Source organism: Amblyraja radiata, chromosome 1 (genome assembly GCF_010909765.2).
Source record: "Amblyraja radiata isolate CabotCenter1 chromosome 1, sAmbRad1.1.pri, whole genome shotgun sequence".
Lineage (NCBI taxonomy): Eukaryota > Metazoa > Chordata > Chondrichthyes > Rajiformes > Rajidae > Amblyraja > Amblyraja radiata.
The window spans coordinates 98,761,596-98,789,574 of NC_045956.1; positions in this window are offsets into that span (position 1 = coordinate 98,761,596).

Below are 27,979 nucleotides of genomic sequence, written 5' to 3' on the forward strand. Positions count from 1 at the left end.
TTATCATCTCAAAAATTGCTTTAAAAATGTCAGGAAATATTTGTGTAAAATCAGGCTTCTATTAGTCAGGTCATCCGCAACAATCTTACGGAAACCTGACTTTACTGAAATGATCGGGGTAAAAAAGATCCTTGATTATGTTGGCTGCTGGTGCAGATCTAGTCTCGATCATGTTGATGGTAGAACAGGCTTTAGCTCGTGTATAAATACGCCACAATTTCCTCCTGCAAACCGAGGGAGAACACTGAAGCAGGGAAAGGTGGATCAGCAAGAGTAAGAAGATAAATCACATTCAGATAACAGTAGTTAACAATCCCTCTGGCAGCAAGAAGTATATAAAAAAACTGCCTTGAGTTATAATTCCACAGCCCTATCATAACAGTTCTCTCCAGAGACTAATACCATCGTCTAAAGCACTACCTATGCAAATGAACTGACAGACAACAACATAACTCATTACGGTTCATGATGGATTAGACCAATGTTAGTAAAACCGAAACGGAGACCTTGTCTTCCATGATCAATTCTCTCTGCTAACATTCCCAGGACGGACTTTGTCTGTGATCACAGCCCGACAGAATGGCAGGCTGCTGGGGCATTCCATGGGCACCTCCTGAAATAAGTGGCATTGAGCTGCTCTCACCTCAGTGGGGATGGACATCTTTTTGGTCATTGCTTGAGACCACTGGAGGGTAGGACCTATTATGGTCCAGCTCTGGGTGAAAAGAAAAAGAAATGATAATCAAAAATGCACAGGTTCTGGAATTCTGAAATAAAAGCAAAATATCACGGAAATGCTCAGTAGGTCAGGCAGCATCTGTAGCAAGAGAAAACATTAACTTTTTGGGTCAAAGACACTTCATCAGAGCTGGAAAAGAGAACAAGAATCTTAAGACTGAGTACGCTTTTGGAAGCCTGTATCTAGAGTCGCCTTCATAGTCTGAGCACATGAGGAGTTGCAGAAACTCAGAGCTGGCAGATTGAGTCTCATCAAAACCATCAGAAATATTTTACAAAGGCTTGAAGGCCTCAATAGGCAATCCGAGGTTTTTAAACCTTCTCACATTATCTCACACATTGGAAATGGACTCTTTTACTCTGTAAAAAAACAGAGCTCCACATAAAATGCTTTTTTTTTTAGACAATTTCCATTCTGCTGGTGTAAACAGTGTAACAAGACGTAGTATGAAGAAAACGCAGATGCTGGTTTACCAATGACACAAAATGTTGGAGTAACTCAGCGGCCCAGGCAGTATCTCTGGAGAATATGGATCAGATCAGGACCCTTCTTCAGACTTCCTTGCTGTCGCTGTCATTAAGATGTCCAATTAAAACTTATTCCATTTGGCTGAACGTTTTTGAAAATTTGCAAAATAAATATTACTCGATTGCTAATAAGTCTGCACAAAGTGGCCCCAGAAATGTTCCCATTGTGTTATTGAGATCCTCTTCACAGCTCCAACAGCAAATCAACAGAAAATGATAAGGCCCCTGCACTTGAACTCCACAATAACAATCCAAGTATTCACCAGTGGCTGGCAGCAGGGCTGTCTTAACGCATTGACCGGGGCTCCACGAGCATAGGGGCCCCATGCTAATCTAGGTATTGTGGAATGTTATTGTAGAACATGAAAACGGAGAAGAACATCGCAAGTGCATGACGGCATATTTGATGCAGCATAAAGAAACCGGAAGTGTAGGGGCTCCAGTGCACTGCTTTGCCCAGGGGCCTATAATGCTGTTAAGATGGCCCTGGCTGGTAGAATGAATGTTGTCCATTCAGTTTATTTAATGAGAGAATGCATTCTAGGGACTTGCTTTGAGCCCAAGTTTCCTTTGTCCAATACAAACTGGTCTCAGCCCATGTCATACCTTGAAAATCTTCGGCTCCTCAGCATCCTACAAAAATACAATCTTCAGTAAGTTAACTTCATGGAGAGTAAGCAAAGGAACAAGAATGTTTAAGATGATTTTCCAGCAACCAATAGATTTAATCATAAATGTAAAATTAGACCTTTTAGGAGTGAAATCAAGAGCCAAAATGACGGTAAGAGCTATGACTGTAATGACAGATGTAAGAAATCTGAAACTTTATTTCAGCATAACATATTAGAAACATAGAAACATAGAAAATAGATGCAAGAGTAGGCCATTCGGCCCTTCGAGCCTGCACCGCCATTCAATATGATCATGGCTGATCATATTAGGTATTGTGTCGCTTGATTTTACTCCACACCTTAAAGGTAGGTTAGAATATCCAGGAATATGGATCAAAAATAGGCAAATAGTGTGGAGCCAGAAATAAAGATCATTCAGCCCATCAAGCATGATCTATCAAACGCTGGTGCTTTAGCATTACTTAAACTCTTTGACAACGGCCACTTCCAGGCTGGGCTGACGACCTTCACTGCCAGGCCGGGCTGCCAACGTTTGCCCACACTGTCTCCCTGGCTGCTTCCAGGCTCGGCTGCCGACACCACTGATGACTCACACAGTTTCCTCGGCTGCATCCAGGCCACATCTGCCATCACTGTCACCACTGCCGACCCTTACCTGCACTCTGGCTGCCTACTGGCCACAACCAGTGACTCCACCAAACCTCGCATCAACTCACCTGGGTTCAAGTTCGCATTTATTGTCACTTACCCAATTAAGGTATAGTGACATTTGAGTTACCATACAGCCATACTAAGTGAAAAGAACACAATACACACATGAAATTAAATGTAACATAAACATCCACTACAGTGGAATCAATATACTTCACTGTGATGGAAGGCAATAAAGTTCAGTCATCTTCCTCCTTTGTTCACCCCATGGTCGGTGTAGCATTGGCTACAGCATGTTATCCAATTAGAATGCTTAGTAATTATAACCCCGCCTAATTGTAACATTGATAGTGTAAGATCCTGCCCACAGCTCTGAGTAGCAGTGTGGACGTGTGATGACCTGCTGCGTAGTTGATGACCTGAACCATAAAGATGCTTGTGTTTCAACCCGTGTGAGTTTGAGCTCTTTACAGTCGGGGCCTTTGAACCCTCCGCAGTTCGCCGCTACAGACGGTCCGATGTTCAGGCCCACTTGTCGGGATGATCGAAACTCCGACATCGGGACGGATCAGAACACTCCGCGGCATGGAGTTCCTGAGTCGGCTGCTTCTTACCGGAGACCGCGGCTCCAAGGTGTTAAAAGTCCACAGGCCCCCCGTTGGAGCACTTCTTCTGGCCATCCTCATCAAAGAATCGCAGCTCCTCGATGTTAAAGTCCGTGCCGCGCCTGCGGCTTGAAGTTCCAGGCCGGCCGCACCACTCCGGTTGTTCGGCCGCGGGGGGGGGGGGGGGTGGAGAGAGATGAGACACTGAAAATTTTGCATTTCCGTCGAGGTAAGCGACTGAATAAAAATTCTCCCTATTCTGCCCTCAACCCACATAAACTCACCAAGAAACATTGAAACACACATTTAAAACATACTTAAAATAATAAAAACAGAGAAGGGACGTGACAGACTGCTGGTGAGGCAGCCATTGCTGGTGCCACCCGGTGGTTCCAGACCCAGTTCCAGACGAAGAGACTGAAGAAGGGTCACAACTCGAAACATCACATTTCTATGCACGCCTGACCTGCTGAGTTATTCCAGCACTTTCTGTCCTTTTGTGTATTAGCCAGCATCTGCAGTTCCCTGTTTCTACTACAAATACAATGATAATCCCTTACTCAGGTATAACGGACAATCGGCAATATAGGACACCATTTCACCCCCCCCCCCCCCCCCCCATGGTCCATTATAACAAGGGTTTAGGTAATAGCTGAACACAATAACTTCTCACTAGTTGTAGTGTGTGCGTGGAACGGGTTTATGACTCCCTCTTACTGAAGACAGAACCTAAAATATGATTCTTATAAAAAAGATCATATTTATCATTATTCTACAATTGCAGAGCATAGGAGTTTTTCTTCTCATTGCAAAATTATTTTACATGGTGAGAAAATAACTGCAGAAACGTTTTAACACTCAAATCGAGAACCTGAAATATCTTCATCGTGCACTTTTAAATATATAGAGACACAAAAAGCTGGATTAACTCAGTGGGTCAGACAGTTTTCAAGAGAGATTAGATTTAGCTCTTAGGACGACATTTATGTAAACCCAAAGAAATTGGCGGACTGGCTCTCTCTAATTGTTTTTACTATTACTGGACAACGAATATTAAAAATTTAATCTATTGGATGGACGATACATGCCAACAGGTAAACTGGCTAATAATGGAGAGAGAAGATTGTTTGCCTTATAATATAGGCGCGATCCTTCTCTCTCCAATAAATCTGAAGAAATCAGTATAAGAAAAATCCGATAATCCATAGCAATTTACGAATCTGGAAACAAGTGGTCAACCCTTAAATTGAGAAATTTATCTCTTCTCTCACCAATCGCCAACAATCCCTCATTTAAGCCGTCTACTTTAGACAAGGCGTTCATACAACGGGAAAGCTTAGGAATTTAAAAACTGGGAGATCTTTATGAGATGGGGACTCTCCTCTCATTTCAAGAATTACAGTCGAAATATCATCTGAAAGGTGGCCAATACTTTAGATATCTTCAAATACGAGACTATCTGAAATCATATACCCAAGACTGTCAATATTTGGTTCCAGACATACTAGACGAACGCATGAATAGAAACTCGAATTCAAATAAGTTAATATCGTATCTTTATAATACCTTTTTAAATATACAAACCACATCATCGGAAATAATTAGGCGAGCTTGGGAAGATGAATTGGGCTTAGCAATTTAAAAAGATAGATGGGAGGAAAGCCTTCTATATATACACAACTGCTCTCTTAACGTTAGGCACTCGTTAATACAATTTAAAATACAGCATAGACCTTATTATTCAAAGTCTAAACTGAATAAGATCTTCCCAAATGTTTCCCCTATTTGTGATAAATGTCTCCTTCAGGAAGCAGCCATAACCCACTCTTTTGCCTCCTGTATCAAGTTACATAATTTCTGGAGGGGAATTTTTGAATTTCTTTCTAAAATACTTTAAATAAGATTGGACCCCAACACAGAATTGATTACTCTAGGTACATCAGAAGCCTGTTCTGAGCTTACATTATTTCAAAGACGTTTCCTTAGCTATGGCCTGATAACGGCAAAAAAACTAATACTTAAATTTTGGAAACACACATCAGTCCCTACTGTGAAGATGTGAATTACAAACATGTCCGAGACACTACATTTGGAAAATATTAGGCTTGCCTTGGCAGAAAAACCAGATCAATTTTTCAAGACATGGACACCCTTTACCGAATTCTTACAAGGATAGTATGGCGCAACACAAATTTGGATTTAAATCCGATTCTGGGTTGGGTGAGGTGGGCGAGGGGGGGGACGAGGGGCAGGTATATCTCCACTTTTTTCTTTTTCCTTTTCTTTATTTTTTTTCTTTCTACTCTCTTATATCTTTATTCACGCTTTGGCCACACTACTTTGGTAATCTAGGGGTCTTATCTTTTCACTTTTCACTTTTTCCTTCTCTTGTACTTTCTCTCTTCTTTTCCCTCATTTTTAGTTTAAAAGGTTAAAATTGAAGCTGTACAATAATTGTATAATTCTACACGCCAAATGTTTTATTCTTGTACAATTGCTTCTAATAAAGATAATTATTTATTTTTTAATTAAAACAAAATTTAGCTCTTAGGGCTAAAGGAATCAAGAGATATGGGGAAAAAGCAGGAGATGGGTACTCATTTTGGATGATCATATTAAATGGTAGTGCTGGCTCAAAGGGCCGAATGGCCTTCTCCTGCACCTATTTTATATGTTTCTATAACAGCATCTTTGGAGAAAAGGGGAATATAATCTTCTATATTACTAAAAGTCTGTTCTTGACCGGTTTTGGCGAGATGTGCTGCGATTTCCAAGAGAACGCCGCCACCTACGGCCGTCATTTGTGGCCACCTCGCTCAGAGCCCCCCTCCGCCGCATGTGTGCCGAGGATTTTTCCCGTCGATGAAAAATTACAGAGATATTAATGATTTTACAAAATTCCCCATTCTCTCTGCTGCCCCCGCTGGCGGCAGGGGGGAGGGACTATAAAACCAGGAAGTGGTGTGCCACACAGTCTCTTCAAGATGGAGGAAGGCAGAGGGTCACGTTTCTCTGAGCTGTGAACAACAATGCACACATGTCTACTCAAATGTAAGTGCCCTTAGTGGTTCTAAAATGCTTGCAGAATGTGTCTATTGGTTCTAAAGCTTGCAAAAATGTCTATTGGTTCTAAAGCTTGCAGAAAAATGTCTATTGGTTCTAAAGCTTGCTAAAAATGTCTATTGGTTCTAAAGCTTGCAGAAAAATGTCTATTGGTTCAAAACTTGCAGAAAAATGTCTATTGGTTCTAAAGCTTGTAGAAAAATGTCTATAGGTTCTAAAGCTTGCAAAAAAATGTCTATTGGTTCTAAAGCTTGCAAAATGTGTCTCTATTGGTTCTAAAGCTTGCAAAGCATGTCTATTGGTTCTAAAGCTTGCAAAAAAAGTGTCTATTGGTTCTAAAGCTTGCAAAGAAATGTCTATTGGTTCAAAAGCTTGCAAAGAAATGTCTATTGGTTCTAAAGCTTGCAAAGAAAAGTCTATTGGTTCTAAAGCTTGCAAAAAAAGTCTATTGGTTCTAAAGCTTGCAAAAAAAGTCTATTGGTTCTAAAGCTTGCAAAAAAAATGTCTATTGGTTCTAAATCTTGCAAAAAAATGTCTATTGGTTCTGAAGCTTGCAAAAAAATGTCTATTGGTTCTGAAGCTTGCAAAAAAATGTCTATTGGTTCTGAAGCTTGCAAAAAAATGTCTATTGGTTCTAAAGCTTGCAAAAAAATGTCTATTGGTTCTAAAGCTTGCAGAAAAATGTCTATAGGTTCTAAAGCTTGCTAAAAATGTCTATTGGTTCTAAAGCTTGCAGAAAAATGTCTATTGGTTAAAAACTTGCAGAAAAAATGTCTATTGGTTCTAAAGCTTGTAGAAAAATGTCTATTGGTTCTAAAGCTTGCAAAAAAATGTCTATTGGTTCTAAAGCTTGCAAAAAGTGTCTCTATTGGTTCTAAAGCTTGCAAAACATGTCTATTGGTTCTAAAGCTTGCAAAAAAGTGTCTATTGGTTCTAAAGCTTGCAAAGAAATGTCTATTGGTTCAAAAGCTTGCAAAGAAATGTCTATTGGTTCAAAAGCTTGCAAAGAAATGTCTATTGGTTCTAAAGCTTGCAAAGAAATGTCTATTGGTTCTAAAGCTTGCAAAAAAAGTCTATTGGTTCTAAAGCTTGCAAAAAAAAGTCTATTGGTTCTAAAGCTTGCAAAAAAAATGTCTATTGGTTCTAAAGCTTGCAAAAAAAAGTCTATTGGTTCTGAAGCTTGCAAAAAAATGTCTATTGGTTCTGAAGCTTGCAAAAAAATGTCTATTGGTTCTGAAGCTTGCAAAAAAATGTCTATTGGTTCTAAAGCTTGCAAAAAAATGTCTATTGGTTCTAAAGCTTGCAAAAAAATGTCTATTGGTTCTAAAGCTTGCAAAAAGTGTCTCGAATGGTTCTAAAGCTTGCAAATAAATGTCTCTATTGGTTCTAAAGCTTGCAAAAAGTGTCTCTATTGGTTCTGAAGCTTGCAAAAAATGTCTATTGGTTCTAAAGATTGCAAAAAAAGTGTCTATTGGTTCTAAAGCTTGCAAAAAATGTCTATTGGTTCTATTGGTTATAAAGCTTGCAAAAAATGCCTATTGGTTCTAAAGCTTGCAAAGAAATGTCTATTGGTTCTAAAGCTTGCAAAGAAATGTCTCTATTGGTTCTAAAGCTTGCAAACAAATGTCTCTATTGATTCTAAAGCTTGCAAAAATATATCTATTGGTTCTAAAGCTGGCAAAAATATGTCTATTGGTTCTAAAGCTGGCAAAAAAAGTCTATTGGTTCTGAAGCTTGCAAAAAAATGTCTATTGGTTCTGAAGCTTGCAAAAAAATGTCTATTGGTTCTGAAGCTTGCAAAAAAATGTCTATTGGTTCTGAAGCTTGCAAAAAAATGTCTATTGGTTCTAAAGCTTGCAAAAAAATGTCTATTGGTTCTAAAGCTTGCAAAAAGTGTCTCGAATGGTTCTAAAGCTTGCAAATAAATGTCTCTATTGGTTCTAAAGCATGCAAAAAGTGTCTCTATTGGTTCTGAAGCTTGCAAAAAAATGTCTATTGGTTCTAAAGATTGCAAAAAACGTGTCTATTGGTTCTAAAGCTTGCAAAAAATGTCTATTGGTTCTATTGGTTCTAAAGCTTGCAAAAAATGCCTATTGGTTCTAAAGCTTGCAAAGAAATGTCTATTGGTTCTAAAGCTTGCAAAGAAATGTCTCTATTGGTTCTAAAGCTTGCAAACAAATGTCTCTATTGATTCTAAAACTTGCAAAAATATATCTATTGGTTCTAAAGCTGGCAAAAATATGTCTATTGGTTCTAAAGCTGGCAAAAAAAGGCTATTGGTTCTAAAGCTTGCAAAAAAATGTCTATTGGTTCTAAAGCTTGCAAAAAAATGTCTATTGGTTCTAAAGCTTACAAAAAATTGTCTATTGGTTCTAAAGCTTGCAAAACAATGTCTCTATTGGTTCTAAAGCTTGCAAAAAATGGCTTTATTGGTTCTAAAGCTTACAAAAAAATGTGTTTTGGTTCTAAAGCTTGCGAAAAGTGTCTCTATTGGTTCTAAAGCTTGCAAAAAGTGTATCTATTGCTTCTAAAGCTTGCAAAAGGTGTCTCAATTGCTTCTAAAGCTTGCAAAAAGTGTCTCTATTGGTTCTAAAGCTTGCAAAAAAAATGTCTATTGGTTCTAAAATGCTTCATACCCCCCCCCCCCCCCCCCCTTGGTTGGCTTGGGTGTGTCTTGAAATTGAAAGGCACTACTTACTGCAAATGGTGGCATGAAGTTGAAAGGCACTACTTACTACAAATGGTGGCGTGGGAGCTTTGGCTTGAAGTTGAAAGGCACTACTTACTGCAAATGGTGGCTTGGTTGCTTTGGCTTGAAGTTGAAAGACATTACTTACTGCAAATGGTGGCTTGTTGCATTGGCTTGAAGTTGAAATACACCACTTACTGCAAATGGTGGCATGAAGTTGAAAGGCACTATTTACTGCAAATGGTGGATTGGTTGCTTTGGCTTGAAGTTGAAAGGCACTACTTACTGTAAATGGTGGCTTGGGAGCTTTGGCTTGGAGTTGAAAGGCAATACTTACTGCAAATGGTGGATTGGTTGCTTTGGCTTGAAGTTGAAAGGCACTATTACTGCAAATGGTGGCTTGGGAGCTTTGACTTGAAGTTGAAAGGCACTACTTACTGCAAATTGTGGCTTGAAGTTGAAAGGCACTACTTCCTGCAAATGGGGGGCGTGGGTGCATTGGCTTAAAGTTGAAAGGCACTATTACTGCAAATCGTGGCTTGGTTGCTTTGGCTTGAAGTTAAAAGGCACTACTTACTGCAAATGGTGGCTTGGTTGCTTTGGCTTGAAGTTGAAAGGCACGACTTACTGCAAATGGTGGCTTGGGTGTGGCTTGAAGTTGAAATACACCACTTACTGCAAATCGTGGCATGAAGTTGAAAGGCGCTACTTACTACAAATGGTGGATTGGTTGCTTTGGCTTGAAGTTGAAAGGCACTACTTACTGCAAATGGTGGCTTGGGAGCTTTGACTTGAAGTTGAAAGGCACTACTTCCTGCAAATGATGGCTTGGGTGTGGCTTGAAGTTGAAAGGGACTACGTACAGCAAATGGGGGGCGTGGGTGCATTGGCTTGAAGTTCAAAGGCATTACTTACTGCAAATGGTGGCATGAAGTTGAAAGGCACTACTTACTGCAAATGGTGGCTTGGGTGCTTTGGCTTGAAGCTGAAAGCACTACTTACTGCAAATGGTGGCTTGGGAGCTTTGGTTTGAAGTTGAAAGGCACTATTACTGCAAATGGTGGCTTGGTTGCTTTGGCTTGAAGTTGAAAGGCACTACTTACTGCAAATGGTGGCTTGGGTGTGGCTTGGGTGTGGCTTGATGTTGAAAGACACCACTTACTGCAAATGATGGCTTGGGTGTGGCTTGAAGTTGAAAGACACCACTTACTGCAAATGGTGGCTTGGGAGCTTTGAAGTTGAAAGGCACTACTTACTGCAAATGGTGGCTTGGGTGTGGCTTGGGTGTGGCTTGAAGTTGAAAGATACCACTTACTGCAAATGATGGCTTGGGTGTGGCTTGAAGTTGAAAGACACCATTTACTGCAAATGATGGCATGAAGTTGAAAGGCACTACTTACTGCAAATGGTGGCTTGGGAGCTTTGGCTTGAAGTTGAAAGGCACTATTACAGTGAATGATGGCTTGGTTGCTTTGGCTTGAAGTTGAGGCACTACTTACTGCAAATGGTGGCTTGGGAGCTTTGACTTGAAGTTGAAAGGCACTACTTGCTGCAAATGATGGCTTGGGTGTGGCTTGAAGTTGAAAGGCACTACTTACTGCAGATGGTGGCTTGGGTGCAATGGCTTGAGATTAAAATGCATTACTTACTGCAAATGGAGGCGTGGGTGCATTGGCTTGAAGTTGAAAGGCACTACTTACTGCAAATTGTGGCTTGAAGTTGAAAGGCACTACTTACTGCAAATGGTGGCTTGGGTGATTTGGCATTAAGTTGAAAGGCACTGCAAATGGTGGCATGAAGTTGAAAGGCACTACTTACTGCAAATGGTGGCTTGGGAGCTTTGACTTGAAGTTGAAAGGCACCTCTTACTGCAAATGATGGCTTGGGTGTGGCTTGGGTGTGGTTTGAAGTTGAAAGGCACTACTTACTGCAAATGGTGGCTTGGATGCAATGGCTTGAAGTTAAAAGGCATTACTTACTGCAAATGGTGGCTTGGGTGCATTGGCTTGAAGTTAAAAGGCATTACTTACTGAAAATGGTGGCTTGGGTGCATTGGCTTGAAGTTGAAAGGCACTACTGTAAATGCACTTACTTCCTGTTTGCACAGTATATTGATTTTAGATAAAACACTACCAGTTACGGCTGTGATTTTTGGCCATCTTACTCAGTCCCCCCTCCGCTGAGCAGGTGCAGAGAATTCTTCCCATCAATGAAAAATAAAAGTGTTATTGTTTTTTTTTTAAATGTTGAGAATCTCTCTCCTGTCAATCACTCCATGAATGCCACACCTTTTTGGTGGGGGGGGAGGGGTTATAAAACCTGGAAATGTGGGTGTGGCTCAGTATCTGAAAGATGGAGGAGGGAGAGGTCACGACTCGCTCTTTAGTGGCTTTGCACCCTACTTCAAATGGTATGAAACTGCACTTGAATTTGGTGGCCTTGCACCCTGCTAGAAGTGGTAAGAAACTGCACTTGAATTTGGTGGCCTTGTATCCTGCTTGAAATAGAATTTCAAGGATTAGCCGTGAATCAACTACCAGCCCACCAGCCGTGAGTGAGTGAGTTGCCAGCACAACAGGCTTGATTGACTGAGACGCCAGCCCAAGAATCCATTTGGCGCACAATTTGCATACTAGCCCTCTGGAAACCAGTCCCTTCAGCCCACAATACCCATACTAGCGCTCCAGAAAGCGCCTCCTCCCCCCCCCCCCCCCCCAACTGGCCACCAATATTAGAATTGGTGGAGAGGTGGAATATTGCGTTGGATGACCAGCCCTCCTGTGTGATGCTGGGACCCAACGGGTCCCACTTAGTCTAGTATATATATAAAAATTAGTACCCTTGGAATTTTTTTTAAATGCTAATATACACCATGACATACAATCTCTAAAACGTGCTATAGGAGATTCTGCGCTGTTCATTGATTCTTTTTTAAATCCCTATACCCAAAGGTAAGAAAATGGAGAAGAAAGGAAACAGCTAAATACATATTTGAACTCAAATGACAAAGATAATCTGAATTGAGCAGGGTGGCATTTCATTCTAATTCACAGTTTCACCCTGAAGCCAAGTATCAGTGATTAATGAAAGGAGCCATATAAAGACTGATCACTCTGGAGCACAATGCAAATGGTTCTGTTGAGGGTGATTATCAATGACAGCTTCTCTCTTTCTCTCCACTGGCTATGACTCCAACCTGTAGACGTGTCACATCTTATTATCCTGGCGCCAGGGATAGTCACACAAGCTATTGGATTTAAATTAAGGTCTATTAAAAGTGGAAGAAATTGTAACCACAAACATCCAAGGGAAAGTAGGTTTGAGGGCCTGCTGAAGAAAGAGGCCCACTGTGTTCTATGGAGGTCATTTTAATACTGAATAATGGGAAGGTCGGGAATGAGTGAATAGTCATTCTTAGATTGTGATTCTGCCCTGATCGACTTCCACAATTACCAATCTTGTTTAGCTTAGGGATACAGCATGGAAACAGGCCCTTAGGCCCACCAAGTCCATGCCAACCAGTGGTCCTCACACATTAGCACTATCCTACACACATTACGGACAGAGAGAGGCGACGGCGGTGAAGAAGTGCTAACTCCACTGCTCCGGGCCGATTTCCCGTCAGTGCAGGGCTGTTGGTTAACCCAGCGGGACAGGCAGAGTTGAGCCGGAGTTAGCGCTTCTTCTTCTCGCTGGCTGTAAACCTGGGCCGCCACTGCTCCGGGCCGGTGTCCCATCAGTCCAGGGTCACCTCGGACATCTCGGCTGTCCCTGGACAGGGATGGGAAACGCGGGAGGGGACGGGGACGGTCCAGTAGCAATTCAACAGCGCTTGCAGCGCCGGAGACCCGGGTTCGATCCTGACTATGGATTAAACGCATGGCTGTATCCATGCAGCAGCACCGCTGGCGAGAATGTTTATCGCGAGAGACCTTTGACAAATCCCATGATTCCTTGCAATTTTCGGAATACTGAACTCGCTTATTAAGAAGTGTGCCAATGCTATAAGGCGTTGATGGTTGGCTAAAACTGACAAAGCACATTCTATGCAGATATTAATACATAGTTTAGAGCAAATGGATTTTAGTTTGGCGAACTGTGAGGTAATGTATTGTATACAGGGAGAGAAAAGGCAGCAGACTGTTTTGTATGGCCATGAATGAACCTTGGGTTAATCCCCATTCTTGTTTTAGTTCAATCATTTTATACCAGTAATGGTATGATATTAAGACATCTCCAAAATTCCTGAAGGTAGCATGCCAGGTAATCAAGAAGAAAGGTGAAAGAGTTGCTTTTATTGGCCAAGATGCAGAATACATGAGAAGAGAGGTCATGCTAGAACTGGCAAGCAAGTAGTTAAATCACAGATAGAACATTGTGTGGGAAGGTACTGCAGATGCTGGTTTAAACCGAAGTTGGACACAAAAAGCTAGAGTAACTCAGCAGGGCAGGCATGGAGAGAAGGAATGGGTGACGTTTCGGGTCGAGTCCCTTCTTCAGACTGGTCAGGGGAAATGGAAATGAGAAACATAGTTGATGATGTAGAGCAAGAAAGAACAATGAATGAAAGATATGCAAAAAAGTAATGATGATAAAGGAAACAGGCCATTGTTAGCTGTTTGTTGGGCGAAAACGAGAAGCTTGTGTGACTTGGGTGGGGGAGGGATGAAGAGAGGGAATGACGGGGTTACTTGAAGTTAGAGAAATCAATATTCATTTCGCTGTGCTGTGAGCTGCCCAAGCGAAATATGAGATGCTGTTCCTTCAATTTGCATTTTGCCTCACAAGATTGTGTGCAGTTTAGCACAGATATTGTGGGATGTACGGCCTGTTACTGTGCTGTACTTTTTCTATGTTCTATGTTTCTAACTCGCTGCCCCAAATGGTGAACAAGGACAAAATCACCACATTTGGAAAAGTACCTGGTCTAGCACAATAAAACATAAATACAATAGGTTGTGTGCTCTCATTCTGTAGCATAGGTATCTAAGAGTTTAATATTGTAAGTTATTGGACCCATCATCCAGGAATCTGGGCCATTAATTCTGAAGCATCAACAATCTTCCATGCTTCAGAATCAATCAAAATTTAATTTCAAGTAATGAAATAAAATTGTAATTAAGATTGTCATGGATTATGGAGATCACAAAGTTAATAGATTCCATCTGTTTTACGGAAAGTACCCTGCTGTCTCCACCTGATTTCGCTTCATTTTGGTTCCTGACTGTCAACAACCGGTGTTGTTTTCTGAAATACCCTGTCTTGTGGAAGTCCAGGGGGAAATCAGAGTTGGTCAATAAACATTGGCTTCACAAGACTCGCCCCATCCGGAAAATAAATCAATAAATTGTAAAAGGATAAATGGACTGCAATTTTATCACCTCCATTAATGGCTATGTGGAACAGTCCTTTTGCCAAAGCTTAAGGAAGTGCGGGAATATCTCAGCAGGTCAGGCAGCATCACTGGAGAAAAAGAATGGGTGACGTTTTGGGTCTGGGCCCTTGGTCAGACTGGGTCCCGGTTTGAAGAAATGTCCCAACCCAAAATGTCACTCATCCTTTTTCTCCAGAGATGTTGACTGAGCCATTGAGTTGCTCCAGCACTTTGTGTCTATCTTAGGTATGAACCAGAATCTGCAGTTCTTTGTTTTATTCTCTTGTGCTAAATCTTGTCAGGTCCAATCCCCAACTCTTTCTCCTTAACATCGATGACTGCATTGGTGTTGTTTCCGGCACCATTGCGAATTTCATCCATTTTATCACCTTTGTTAATTGCGACAGTTTGTTTTTTGCTTCAGATTGCAGCATTCAATTCATAAAGACAGTTTAGGGTTCAGCTATAGATGGGCTGATTTGGGCAAAGCTACATGAAAGTGAGTGGACATATTAATATTCACTGATTTCTAGTCGCTCATCTTGGTGTCAAATGTAACCACAAAATTTCAAAATCAGCCATGATCACATTGAATGGGGGTGCTGGCTCGAAGGCCGAATGGCCTACTCCTGCACCTATTGTCTATTGTCTATAAAATAACCTGGTTTAACTTTAGAGAATGCATGAGAAAGGAGCAAAGTCAATGGCTTTGACCAGAGAGCAAAATTAAGATACCATGTAACCTGATAAAAACAGAATCAAAGTAAAAATGTGTTGGTAATACTAAATAAGTCAACTTTTATATATGGATAGACAACCATCTCCAATATTTCAGGTCAATTACATTTAATCAAGTTGTCTCCTATTCTCCTGTAATGTAGATAAATCCATCAGGCAATTTGTTTTTGTGCTAATTTTTGAGGGATATATATAACAAAGACACAGACATTTCTTCATTTATCGTAGAATTGTATGGGGTCATTTGTATTTAGAAACATAGAAACATGTAAAATAGGTGCAGGAGTAGGCCATTCGGCCCTTCGAGCCTGCACCGCCATTCAATATGATCATGGCTGATCATCCAACTCAGTATCCTGTGCTTGCCTTCTCTCCATACCCCCTGATCCCTTTAGCCGCAAGGGCCACATCTAACTCCCTCTTAAATATAGCCAATGAACTGGCCTCAACTACTTTCTGTGGCAGAGAATTCCACAGATTCACCACTCTCTGTTGAAAAAAAAAAGTCTAATCTCGGTCCTAAAAGACTTCCCCCTTATCCTTAAACTGTGACCCCTTGTTCTGGACTTCCCCAACATCGGGAACAATCTTCCTGCATCTAGCCTGTCCAACCCCTTTACTTGAAAGGACCAGAGTTTCAATTTCAACACCAAAACATCAGTCAAGGTTATGCGCACAAGTCCCTGGAGCTGGCTAGAAACAAATAAAGCTTCATGCACGCATTGTGTAGGAAGGAACTGCTGATGCTGGTTTATACCAAAGATAGACACAAAATGCTGGAGTAATGCCAAGGGTCAGGCAGCATCTCCGGAGAAAAGGAATATGTGACGTTTTGGGTCGGAACCATTCTTCAGTCTGAAGATTGCATGCATAGTTAGTTTGGCAAAATACTAACAAAATGTTTTGTATAGAAGCTCAAATGGCTGAAAATTTCCATTTTAGCAGTTATTTCCTATGGGTAGTGGGAGGGAAGTTGTGGCTATCGGTCACCCAGCAATCGGTCACCCAGCAATCGGTCACCCAACAAAGTGCTGGAGAATATCAACAGGACAGGCAGCATCTGTGGAGGAAATATTTAGGCAATGATTTGGGTGGGTTCAGCACTTTATGTTTTGCTCAAGATTTCAGCATCTGCAGTTCCTTATATCTTTTTTACTTTAGTTTAGAGATACAGCACAGAAACAGGTCCTTCGCCCCACCGAGACTGCGCCAACCAACGATCACCAGTATATTAGTTCTATCCTGCACTAGCGACAATTTACAGAGACCAATTAAACCTACAAACCCGCACGTCTTTGGGATGTGGGAGGAAACCGGATCACCCAGAGAAAACCCACGCAATCACAGAGAGAACGCGCAAACTCCACAAAGACAGTGCCCATAGAATTAAACCCAGTTCTCTGGTGATGTAAGGCAGCAACTCTACCGCTGATCCACTGTGCTGGTAATCTCTGCTGTCATCTTTAAATTATATCAGACTTTTGACAGCACCAGTGTGCCAGACATATTTAACATTTAATTGGGTTCTAGCAAGGTTTCTGCACTCTTTAGAAGAGTAGCTCTTGTTTTGTGCTCAGTATGCTAAGAACATTTTTTTATCCTGGGAATAGGATTAAGGAAAATCAAATTTGCATTTATATGGAGTTTATCACAACCTCAGGACATCTTAAATTTCTTCACAGTTCCTGAAGCCCAATTGAGATACGGTCACTGTTGTATTCCAAGGATGCACTACAAATGATTTGCAACCAGCAAAGTTTTGCAAAACAATCGGGGTAATAGAACAGAGGACGATATAGCATAGAAACATGTCACAGAGGGTAGTCGAGGCCAGTTCATTGGCTATATTTAAGAGGGAGTTAGATGTGGCCCTTGTGGCTAAGGGGATCAGAGGGTATGGAGAGAAGGCAGGTACGGGATACTGAGTTGGATGATCAGCCATGATCATATTGAATGGCGGTGCAGGCTCGAAGGGCCGAATGGCCTACTCCTGCACCTAATTTCTATGTTTCTATGTTTCTATAATCATAATCATACAAGTATGTTTTGCAATATACAAAGAATTTGATTTGCCATACAATAAAAAGCAACATGACACACAAAATACATTTTAACATAAACATACACCACAGTGATTCCTCCACATTCCTCACTGTGATGGAAGGCAAAAAAAAAGTTTAATCTCTCCCCTTCTTTGTTCTCCCGCAGTCGGGGGCCTCGAGCCTTCTGTTGATAGGACGATCTTGGCTCCCTTAGCCATGGTCGGGCCCTCACATCGAGGCAATCAAGCTCCCGCATCGGAGGGATCTCAGCTCCGCGCGCTGGGCGATCAGACCCCGGGTCGGGGCTAGTCGAACCTTCTGCGACTTGGAGCTTCCCAACATTAGCCTCTACCTAAGACTGCGAGCTCCACGATGGTGAAATCCACAGGCCGCGGTTGGAGCGTCGATCCCAGGCAAGGGATCGCAGGCTCTGATGGTAAGTCCACGGCCCCGCTGTGGGGCTCAACGTCAGTTTCGAGCAAGGCCACCAGCTCCATGATGTTAGGCCACGGAGGGACCAGAAATACTATCCGGAAAAATCGCATCTCCGGCAAGGTAAGAGATTGAAAAAAAGTTTCTCCTGACCCCGTCCCCACCCCCCACATAAAACAAACCAGATAATACTAACACAAACTTTTGAAAGCACACTAAAAATAACAAAAAAGACAAAAAGACAGGCAGACCGTTGGCGAGGCTGCCATCGCTGATACCCTGTGATATCCCTCAATTTCTTGCATATTCATGTGCCTATCTAAAAGCCTCTTCAAAACTATCGACGATAGTGATACTATCGTCTCTGGCTCCACCACCACCCTTGACAGCGCATTTCAGGCACCCTCCACCCTCTGTGTAAAAGAACTTGCCCCGCACATCACCTTTAAACTTTAGTCTGCATCTGAAGAAGGGTTTCGGCCCGAAACATCGCCTATTTCCTTCGCTCCATAGATGCTGCTGCACCCGCTGAGTTTCCCCAGCAATTTTGTGTACCTTTAAACTTTACCCTGCTCACCTTAAAGCAATGCCCTGTAGTCTTTGACATTTCCACCCTCTAAACACGTTTCTGTGCCTACCTTATCTATTTCCTTTATCATTTTATATACTTTTATCAAGTCTTCCCTTAACCTCTGGCATTCCAGAGAAAATAATCCCAGACTGTCCAACATCCCTTTACAGCTAATATACTCTAATCCAGGCATCATTGTAATAATCACATCCTTCCTATAATAGGGCCACCAGAACTGCATGCAATTTTCTAAATGCGGCCTAACCAAACTCCTATAAAGTTGCGGGTAGACACAAAATGCTGGAGTAACTCAGCAGGACTCAATAGGTGACCCTTCTTCAGTCTCCACCTGAAATGTCACCCATTCCTTCCCTCCAGAGATGCTGCCTGTCCCGCTGAGTTACTCAAGCATTTTGTGTCTACCTTCGATTTAAACCAGCATCTGCAGTTCTTTCCTACACATCCTATAAAGCTGCATCGCAACTTCCTGACTTTTAATGTCCCGACCAATGAATGCAAGCATACCATATGCCTTCTTTACCACAATTTCTAGTATTGCTTTTTGAAGAACATATTTTAAAAGGACACTGGAGAAACTTTTCTTTTCTCAAATATTACTATTTCAAGGAGTGTGAATTATGGAGTAAAATTCTTCAATAATGTTGAACTACTTCCGCAGTCAGGGCTTTGATTTTATGTCAGCTGCCAGTGCAACGTTCCCTCAGCACATTGACAAGTCAAACTTGCATTGAAGGCTTGAATCAAAAGCCAGTGTAAATCAGTATTGCTGCTGTCTATCTACTGTTGGGAACAGATCTTTAATGGCTGACAACCTGCTCTGCATCAGGGGTACGGAAGACTTTCAAATAGATGCATAATGTTCATAAGTGGCCGGCAAAATCAACTTCCCACAGTCCATGGAAGGTCATTCTTCCTATGGGTAGTGTTGCATAGAGTTCAAGAACCTGATGGTTGCTGGAACCATGGTTGCTGGTTGCTGGTTCAAGTCATTCTTGAACATAGTGGTCGTGGTTTTCAGGTTTGTGTACCTTCTTCGCAATGGTAGGAATTAACTAACAGTGCGGCCAGGGAGTGGGTCCTTGATGATATTGGCTGCCTGTTTGGAGCAGTGCCTCCTATAGATCTTTTCAATGGTGGGAAGCTCAGTACCTGTATGGACCGGACAGTGTCTATCACTCTCCGTAATCTATTTCATTCCTGGGTGTTGGAGTTGCCAAATTCGGCCATGATGCAAGCAGTGAATGTGCTTTCTATCATACCCATGTGAAAGATCAATTGAGTATTCATCAACATTCTGAATCTTCCCAATCTTCAAAGGAAGTAGAGGCCTGGATGATCTTTCTTTGTGATTGCATCAATGGAATCTGCAGTTAAATGTAATGCCAATTTAATTTTAATGCATTCATTTTGGATAAGCTTATAAATAATGAAAAAAATCTCTTGCATTATGTATTTATTTATACATTAAAAATACTAATTTGGCTATGAGAAGAATAATTAAACAGAAGTTGACTTTTGGAATGCATATTGTTGCTGTAAATATTAGCAGTAAAATAAAACCAAAAATCTTCAATCTCTCTTATTAACCCTATTAACATATGGCATGCTATTTAACATAAGAAAATATCACACGATCATTGTAAGATGCTGACTTTTATCAAGAAAGAATATTAACTGAAATATGATATTTTCAATGAACTAAGAAAATTGACTTTCTGTTTCCTATTTAAATTAGCAATCTTTGCTCTGAACTTTCGTTTCGTCTGTATCCAAAAGTAATAACTAAGATTATTTTTAACTGCTCATTAAGCACAAGAGAGCTCTTGCATCATTTTGCAATCCCAACTAAATGAGTATAACAGTAATATTGCCAATGCACACTCACATCTAACAAAGAAACAGCCTCGTAAATTACCTTTAGTAATTTAGAAGCTTTATAGACCAGCATTGTTCTATAAAGAGTTAATGCACCCATGTGAAATTACTCTGTTCTTTTCTATAATGAAGTATGAACACTCTGTTAGAATGGTGGGTGGCAATTTCATGTGAATACAATATTCATGTTGGGGCATTATTTCCAGCCTTATTCCAGCAAACTGCTCCCATATTAATAAAACAAGTCAAAACAAGACCTAATTATCTCCCCTGCTGGTAGTTTTTCAGATTATATAAAAATGTGCCTTTTTCCAACTGAGTATTAGTTATTTTTCAATGTTCTGAATAACTGGCCCAATTGCCTTTCCTTCACACAGTGCCGAAGGTGGTTTATGACACAAATTCATTGGCACCCAATCTGTGAATTTAATCTGAGCCGCAGCATCAGCTTCCTGATTAGCAACCATAAATGCGTGGAACTGGGTAAGAACACGTGTGGGATCCCTCACCTTCTATTTTTGCCCTTGCTTCTGGTTTTGGCCAACTCTGTAATTAGTAAACAAAAACAAGTAGACTCTATCTGATAAAAATCAAAGCACCACTGATGCTAAACGTCTGAAATATTTGTTTAAATTACTGGAAGTGGTAACCATGTAAGTCTGCATCTGTGGAGAAAGGAACAGATTTTTACATTTCACGTCATAATTTCGGTAACAAGCCTGACTGAAGCATTAACTCATTTCTGTTTCTCCAGATGCTGCCTGACTTGCTGAGTGTTCATAACATCATAAGATCATAAGTAATAGGAGCAGCATTTTGGCCATTCAGCCCATCATGTCTACTCTACCATTTAATCATGGCTGATCAATCTCTCCATCCTAACCCATTCTCCTGCCTTCTCCACATTACCTCTGACACCTGTACTAATCAGGAATACATCTATCTCTGCCTTAAATGTATCCACTGACTTTGCCTCCACAGCCGTCTGTGGAAAAGAATTCCACAGATTCACCACCCTCTGACTAAAGAAATTCCTCCTCATCTCCTTCCTAAAGGAATGTCCTTCAACTCTGAGGCTATGACCTCTGGTCACGCCCACTAGTGGAAACATTCTCTCCAAATCCACTCCAACCAAGCCGTTCACTATTCCGTATATTTCAATGAGGTCCCCCCCTCATTCTTCTCAACGCCAGTGAATATAGGCCCAGAAACGTCAATCGCTCATCATATGTTAACATACTCATTCCCTGGGAACATTCTTGTAAACCTCCTCGGGACCCTTTCCAGAGCCAGCACATTCTTGGTGAGACCACACCTGGAGTATTGCGTACAGTTTTGGTCTCCTAATCTGAGGAAAGAAATTCTTGCCATAGAGGGAGTACAGAGAAGGTTCACCAGACTGATTCCTGGGATGTCAGGACTTTCATATGAAGAAAGACTGGATAGACTCGGTTTGTACTCGCTAGAATTTAGAAGATTGAGGGGGGATCTTATAGAAACTTACAAAATTCTTAAGGGGTTGGACAGGCTAGATGCAGGAAGATTGTTCCCGATGTTGGGGAAGTCCAGAACAAGGGGTCACAGTTTAAGGATAAGGGGGAAATCTTTTTGGACCGAGATGAGGAAAACTTTTTTCACACAGAGAGTGGTGAATCTCTGGAATTCTCTCCCGCAGAAGGTAGTTGAGGCCAGTTCATTGGCTATATTTAAGAGGGAGTTAGATGTGGCCCTTGTGGCTAAAGGGATCAGGGGGTATGGAGAGAAGGCAGGTACAGGATACTGAGTTGGATGATCAGCCATGATCATATTGAATGGCGGTGCAGGCTCGAAGGGCCGAATGGCCTACTCCTGCACCTATTTTCTATGTTTCTATGTTTCTATTCTTCCTCAGATATGGGGCCCAAATTGCTCACAATATTCCAATGTAATTAAACTTATCTGGGTGTTGGCTTCTGAGTATGTCAGCACATAAGTCATTACACATCCCACAATATCCCCAACCTAGTCCTAAAACAATACAAACCAATTGCGCCTGAGTTAAAATTGAGTGATGTTGGGCCACAACTGTTTGCATTGCTATTGCCAATTACATTAATGAACAACGATTAAAAATGTATCTTAAATGGCTGAGCAGACTGTTTAACATAAAAGAAGAGTTTCAATCATAAAGAAACATAATTCTTTCCTCATATAATTTGAAATCAACATGGCTGTTTTTTTTAATTCACTAAGGAAATACAATTAAAAAACCTAACATTAAAAATATATGGAAAATAGATGCAAAAAGCTGGAGTAAACATAGAAACATAGAAAATAGGTGCAGGAATAGGGCATTCGGTCCTTCAATCCATTCAATATGATCATGGCTGATCATCCAAAATCAGTACCCCGTTCCGGCTTTTTCCCCTAATTCTAAGAGCTAAATCTAACTCACTCTTGAAAACATCCAGTGAATTGGCCTCCGCTTTCCATTGGGGAAATCTTAGAGAAATTAATCCAAACCAAAACCTTGGAAAAATATGGTTTAATAAAATAGCCAAAGTGAACTTGCCTTTTAAAGGCGAATGGTGCCTAACCAATGAGGTTAAGTGCTTTGATGAAATCATAAGATAGTTGATGGCAATGGTTTAGATACAGCACAGAAACAGGCCCTTCGGCCCACTGAGTCCACGCCGAACAGCGATCCACACACACAAACACTTTCCTACACACACTAGGGATAATTTACAATTTACCAAGCCAATTAGCCTACAAACCTGTACGTTTTTGGAGTGTGGGAGAAAACCCACGTAGGTCACGGGGGGAATGTACAAACCCCATACAGCATACAGACAGCACCTGTAGTCAGCTTCGAACCCGGATCTCTGGTGCTGTTAGGCAGCAACTCTACTGCTGCGCCACTGTGACACCCTGCCACCGTGCTGCCACACAATGGTATGTTTGATCTTGTCCTGATAGACTTTCTGCATAATAGCCATGTTAGCTAAATTTAAATTCCTACATTCAAAGAGGCTACAGCAACAGGATTGGAAGTTTGGAATGAAAGAATGTTGGCAAATGGTGGATTCACCAAACTAAAGTACACCATGATGTCCCCCAGTGATTGATATTAAGACTATCACTCATTCCAGTGTATTGGGCTATACAGGACATTATTTCAATTGTCTACACATTAAGCTAATGTAAAAAAAGTTGGAGGCTGCTGAATAAAAACAAAAATGGTAAAATGAAATTTAACACAGCATGAATAAAAATAGTGCATTTTTGTGGGATATTAAAAAAAGTGACAAAATAAGTAGAGTATTATTTTAAAGGGTGCAAGGGGAAGAGGCAGAGAGGACATTCTGTAACTAAATATTTGGAAGTGGTAGGACTAATTGAGCAGGTTGTTAAATAGTAAATGAGGTTCTAGCCTTTATTAATAAAGACCCAGACTTCAAAATGGCATTTGTGCTGATCATTTAGAAGTTTAGTGTGGGAATCAGGAGGAGTACAAGACTGTTCCCTGTAAGAGAGAAATTTCAATGGTGAATCTGGTAGTTGAGATTTGAGCACATGCTAAAGGAGATTTTAAGTCCTGAATCTTAATAATATGTTTGATGCATAGCATTTTATGGTATATCAATGAATTTTATTCTAATAAATTCTGAGATATGAGGCAAGTGTGGCTCTAGCAAATTCATACAAGGAAACAGAATGGATTGAAACATAAAATGTTCATGACATTTACTGGAAACAACCTATAGGAATTATTGCAAAAATGTATCATTCTTCATGGTTGCCAGTGGGTTTTGACAGATCTGTACAAATTCAGGAGGAAGTGTAGAACAGCTGGAATTCGGACCCTGTTTCATTTTCGGTAGCTTTGATCATGACTATTGCTGTGGGGTTCTTCAGAATGCTCCTGTCTTTGCTCATTAGATTTGCAAGAGATGAGGAAAGTGAACGTTAATACCACTGGCTCCTTTTCAATTGAGGAAATCTCTTCAAAACTGAATCTTTTGAATTAAGCTGAAGGGAAGTTTGCTTTTAACATTATGGTTTTTCTAGCAATGTGCCGATCTATTTTTCTATTTTGTTCTATATTTGTTATTGTATCTATTTACAATTTCCATCAACGCCTATGCACAAGATCCATTCCATCCAAACTATATTAAGCTCTCACTTCAGTCACGTCAATCTTTGCTGAATGTCCGACTGCTGTTTTGCAGGCTTTTGCAGAGAATGCAGTTCATGAGAAATTGTATGGAGCATTGTGTTGAATGAAAGCAATCATACTCCCAGTTTTCAGCACATGCTCCATTATTTATTATTCATCAAGGATTCTATTCCCCTGAATGTACAACAGCAGAAATTTACCATCAAGTGTTATAAAAGTTGAACCTAGTGCCACATCCTTCCTTTCAAATCACAACATCAGCAAGAGAGAAGAAAAAGACCATCAAGTTCCAATTTAGATTCCCCCCAAAATTAACATGTTAACAGTTAACAATTAAGCTACAATAGAAACATTTCATTAAAAAACATTTTTTTTTTAAGTCCATAAATGATTCAGGAGGACTTATTGCAGAATTTTTTGAAGTTCAAATCCTTACACAAAATATTCCATTCATTTATTTTAAACAAACTGTTCACAATATTAACATGTATTATTATCAATGGTAAAGAATACTAATTAGACTGGTTAGTTCATTTTTGGAGAAGAAAAATCTCAGGAGACAATGATGAGATGGCCCAGAGAAATGGTTTAAACAGCGTTGTTCATTTCTAGGCTTTTTAAAGGATCATCAAAAACTTTCAAGATAATTACCGATTGCTTCGTCACCATCTAGCCTTTTAAGGTGGTTCAAGCCTTTTAGAGTTGCTACAATCCACAGGGAGCCAGAAGAGTTTGTCTTGCCTACACCCTAAATCAACTTGAAGCAAACGCTAAATCAGCATGTATCAACTTGATCAGCTTTGCTGATAAGCATCCATATCACTATCGCAGATATTAATTTGAATTTATTTTACTTCAATTGCTTGCCATATTTATTTTGGGGAACAGTTATTCATAGCAATATGTAAGATATAATTGATTGAAAGACACAGCATGGAAATGGGCCTTTCCACCCACCATGCCATCCATCATCATAGAAACATAGAAAATAGGTGCAGGAGTAGGCCATTTGGCCCTTCGAGCCAGCACCTATCCCTTGATTCTGTTAGCTAAATCTAACTCTCTTGAAAACATCTAGTGAATTGGCCTCCACTGCTTTCTGTGACAGAGAATTCCACAGATTCACAACTCTCTGGGTGAATAAGGTTTTCCTCATCTCAGTCCTAAATGGCCTACTCCTTATTCTTAAACTGTGAGCCCTCGTTCTGGACTCCCCCAACATTGGGAAAACTTTTCCTGCATCTAGATTGTCCAATCCCTTAAGATGTTTATATATGTTTCTATAAGATACCCTCTCATCCTTCCAGACACTCGCGAGGCTTCGGAGGCTCAATCCAGCGCCAAATGGAGCTCAACTCTGCCTGTCTCGCCGGGTTAACCTACAGCCCTGCCTGGACTGACTGGACACCAGCGCTGCTTCTCCGCACTGGCCATATTTCCCGCAAGCCTAGGCAGGTTAACCTGGTGGGACAAGCAGAGTTGAGCTGGGTTTAGCGCTGCTTCGCTGCGCTGGCTGGGGGTACAGCTCCCGTCAGACTCCCGACCTCTCTGGCCACCCGTGGGGGGGGGCACTCGGGTGGGGACAGGACAGCGCCGGAGACCCGGCCGGGATCGATCCTGGCTGCGGATGAGGCGCAGGTCTGTGCCGAGAGTGTTTTGGCACGTCTCCCTCCTCCAATCATCGCACTCTACCCTCAGTCCCACCCCCACTCCTCCCTCCTCCAATGATCGCGCTGAATCATCATGTCCCGCCCCCATTGCCTGCTGACCGACGTCCCTCTTGTCCAATCGGTGCCCTCGATCAGCAGTCCCACCCCCACTGTCTCGCAGAAAGCAGCAATTTCACCGGGTTTTAAAATCCGGATTACAAAAAATGGGGGGGGGGGGGACTGTCCCCCACCTCTCAAAACAGAGGGGGGACGTGTCCCCACTGCCCCCCCCCCCCCCAGGTTTTCCGCCCCTGCATCCTTCTAAATGCCCGTGAATATAAGCCCAGTCGATCCATTCTTTCATCATATGTCAGTCCCACCATCTCGGGAATTAACCTGGTGAACCTGCACTGCACCCTCAATAGCAAGAATGTCCTTCCTCAAATTAGGAGATCAAAACAGCACACAATACTCCAGGTGCGGACTCACCAGGGCCCTGTACAACTGCAGTAGGATCTCCTTGGTTCTAAACTCAAATCCTCTTGCAATAAAGACCAACATTCCATTTGCTTTCTTCACTGCCTGCTGTAACTGCATGCTTCCTTGCAATGACTCATGTACAAGGACACCCAGGTCTCGTTGCATCTCCCCTTTTTCTAATCTGACACCATTCAGATAATAATCTTCCTTCTTGTTCTTTCTCATTAGTTGTGTTGTCCCACTTTTGCATCCACACTCTACACACTAGGGGCAATTGACAGAAGCCAATGAAAGGCCCTGTCCCACTTTCCCGAGTTACTCTCAAACTCTCCCGAGTTTTCCCCTTGATTCGAACTTGGAGAATTACGGTAATAGCCGTCTGTAGGTACTCGGGGCTATTTTTTTTTAACTCGTGGACATTTTTCAACATGTCCACGAGTTTCAACATGTCCACGTCCCGACTTACCTGATGCCCCGAGTTCCTACGGCTGGCATTACGAGCCGCTACGAAACATCTACGCACTCCTACGGGCTCCTACGAGCTTGCTACCGACATTACACGACATTCCCCGAGTTCGAATCAAGGGGAAAACTCGGGAGAGTTCGTGAGTAACTCAGGAAAATGGGACAGGGCCTTAACATGCAAACCCACATTACTTCAGGAGGAAACCGTGGGAAACTCATGCTGTTACAGGAAGAACGTACAAATTCCACACAAAGCTCCTGAGGTCAAGATCAAAACTGGGTCACTGGGACTGTGAGACTCCACCAGCAGCGCAACTGTGCCACCTTTCTATGGATAACATAAAATATATCAAACAATTCATGGTGACTGATAACAAAAGATTTTTTTGGAGATTCTGTTCAGTTTGAGCTAGCAATTTTTTTGTTTACATGAACTGTGGGATTTTTTTCAACATTAACAGATTCAGAATTTTTTGTCATCTAGCCACAAATTGTAGTGAAAGACTTTCAAGATGAAACAAAGATCTGGAACACAAAACAGTAGAGCATTATAATAGGCCCTTTGGCCAACCGTTTCTGTGTCAAACATAATGCCAAGACCACCTCTTAACTGCCTGCATATTACCAATATCCCTCCAATCCCTGCATATACAAATGCCTCTCCAAAACGTCTCTTAAATGCCTCTATTGTATCTGTCCCAAAGACAATCCCCGTTAACGTGTTTCGAGCACTGACCACCCTCTGTGTGAAAAACCTGCCCCACACAACGCTTTTAAACTTTACCAGTTTCACATTAAAGTTCTCTGGTACTTGACTTTTCCATCTTGGAAAAATGTGTCTATCTGTTCCTCTCATCTATATAACTAAAAGTCTCATCTTGACCACTTCCTGTCTGCGCTGTATAGTGATTTTAGAAAAAAACACTGCAATATATCGCTATGATTTTTGGCCATCTTACTCACAGTCCTCCTAAATGAGGCAGCCCCGAGGATTTTACCGATCGATGAAAAGTAAAAATATTATGAGTGTTTAAAAAGATCTCGTGATCAGCTGATTGGTCCTATTACCATGATGAAGGTAACGCCCCTTCTGGGGGGGGGGGGGAGGGGGCAGGACTATAAAACTCCGGATGCCTGGACTTGAGTCAGCCACTCTGGAAGATCGCGAGGGAGAGTCCACAACTGTGATTCTAAGCTGTGAATCAACTGAACTGTTAGTCTGCAATGTCCTTGCAATAAATGTCCTTGTTAACCCTTAATGATAATG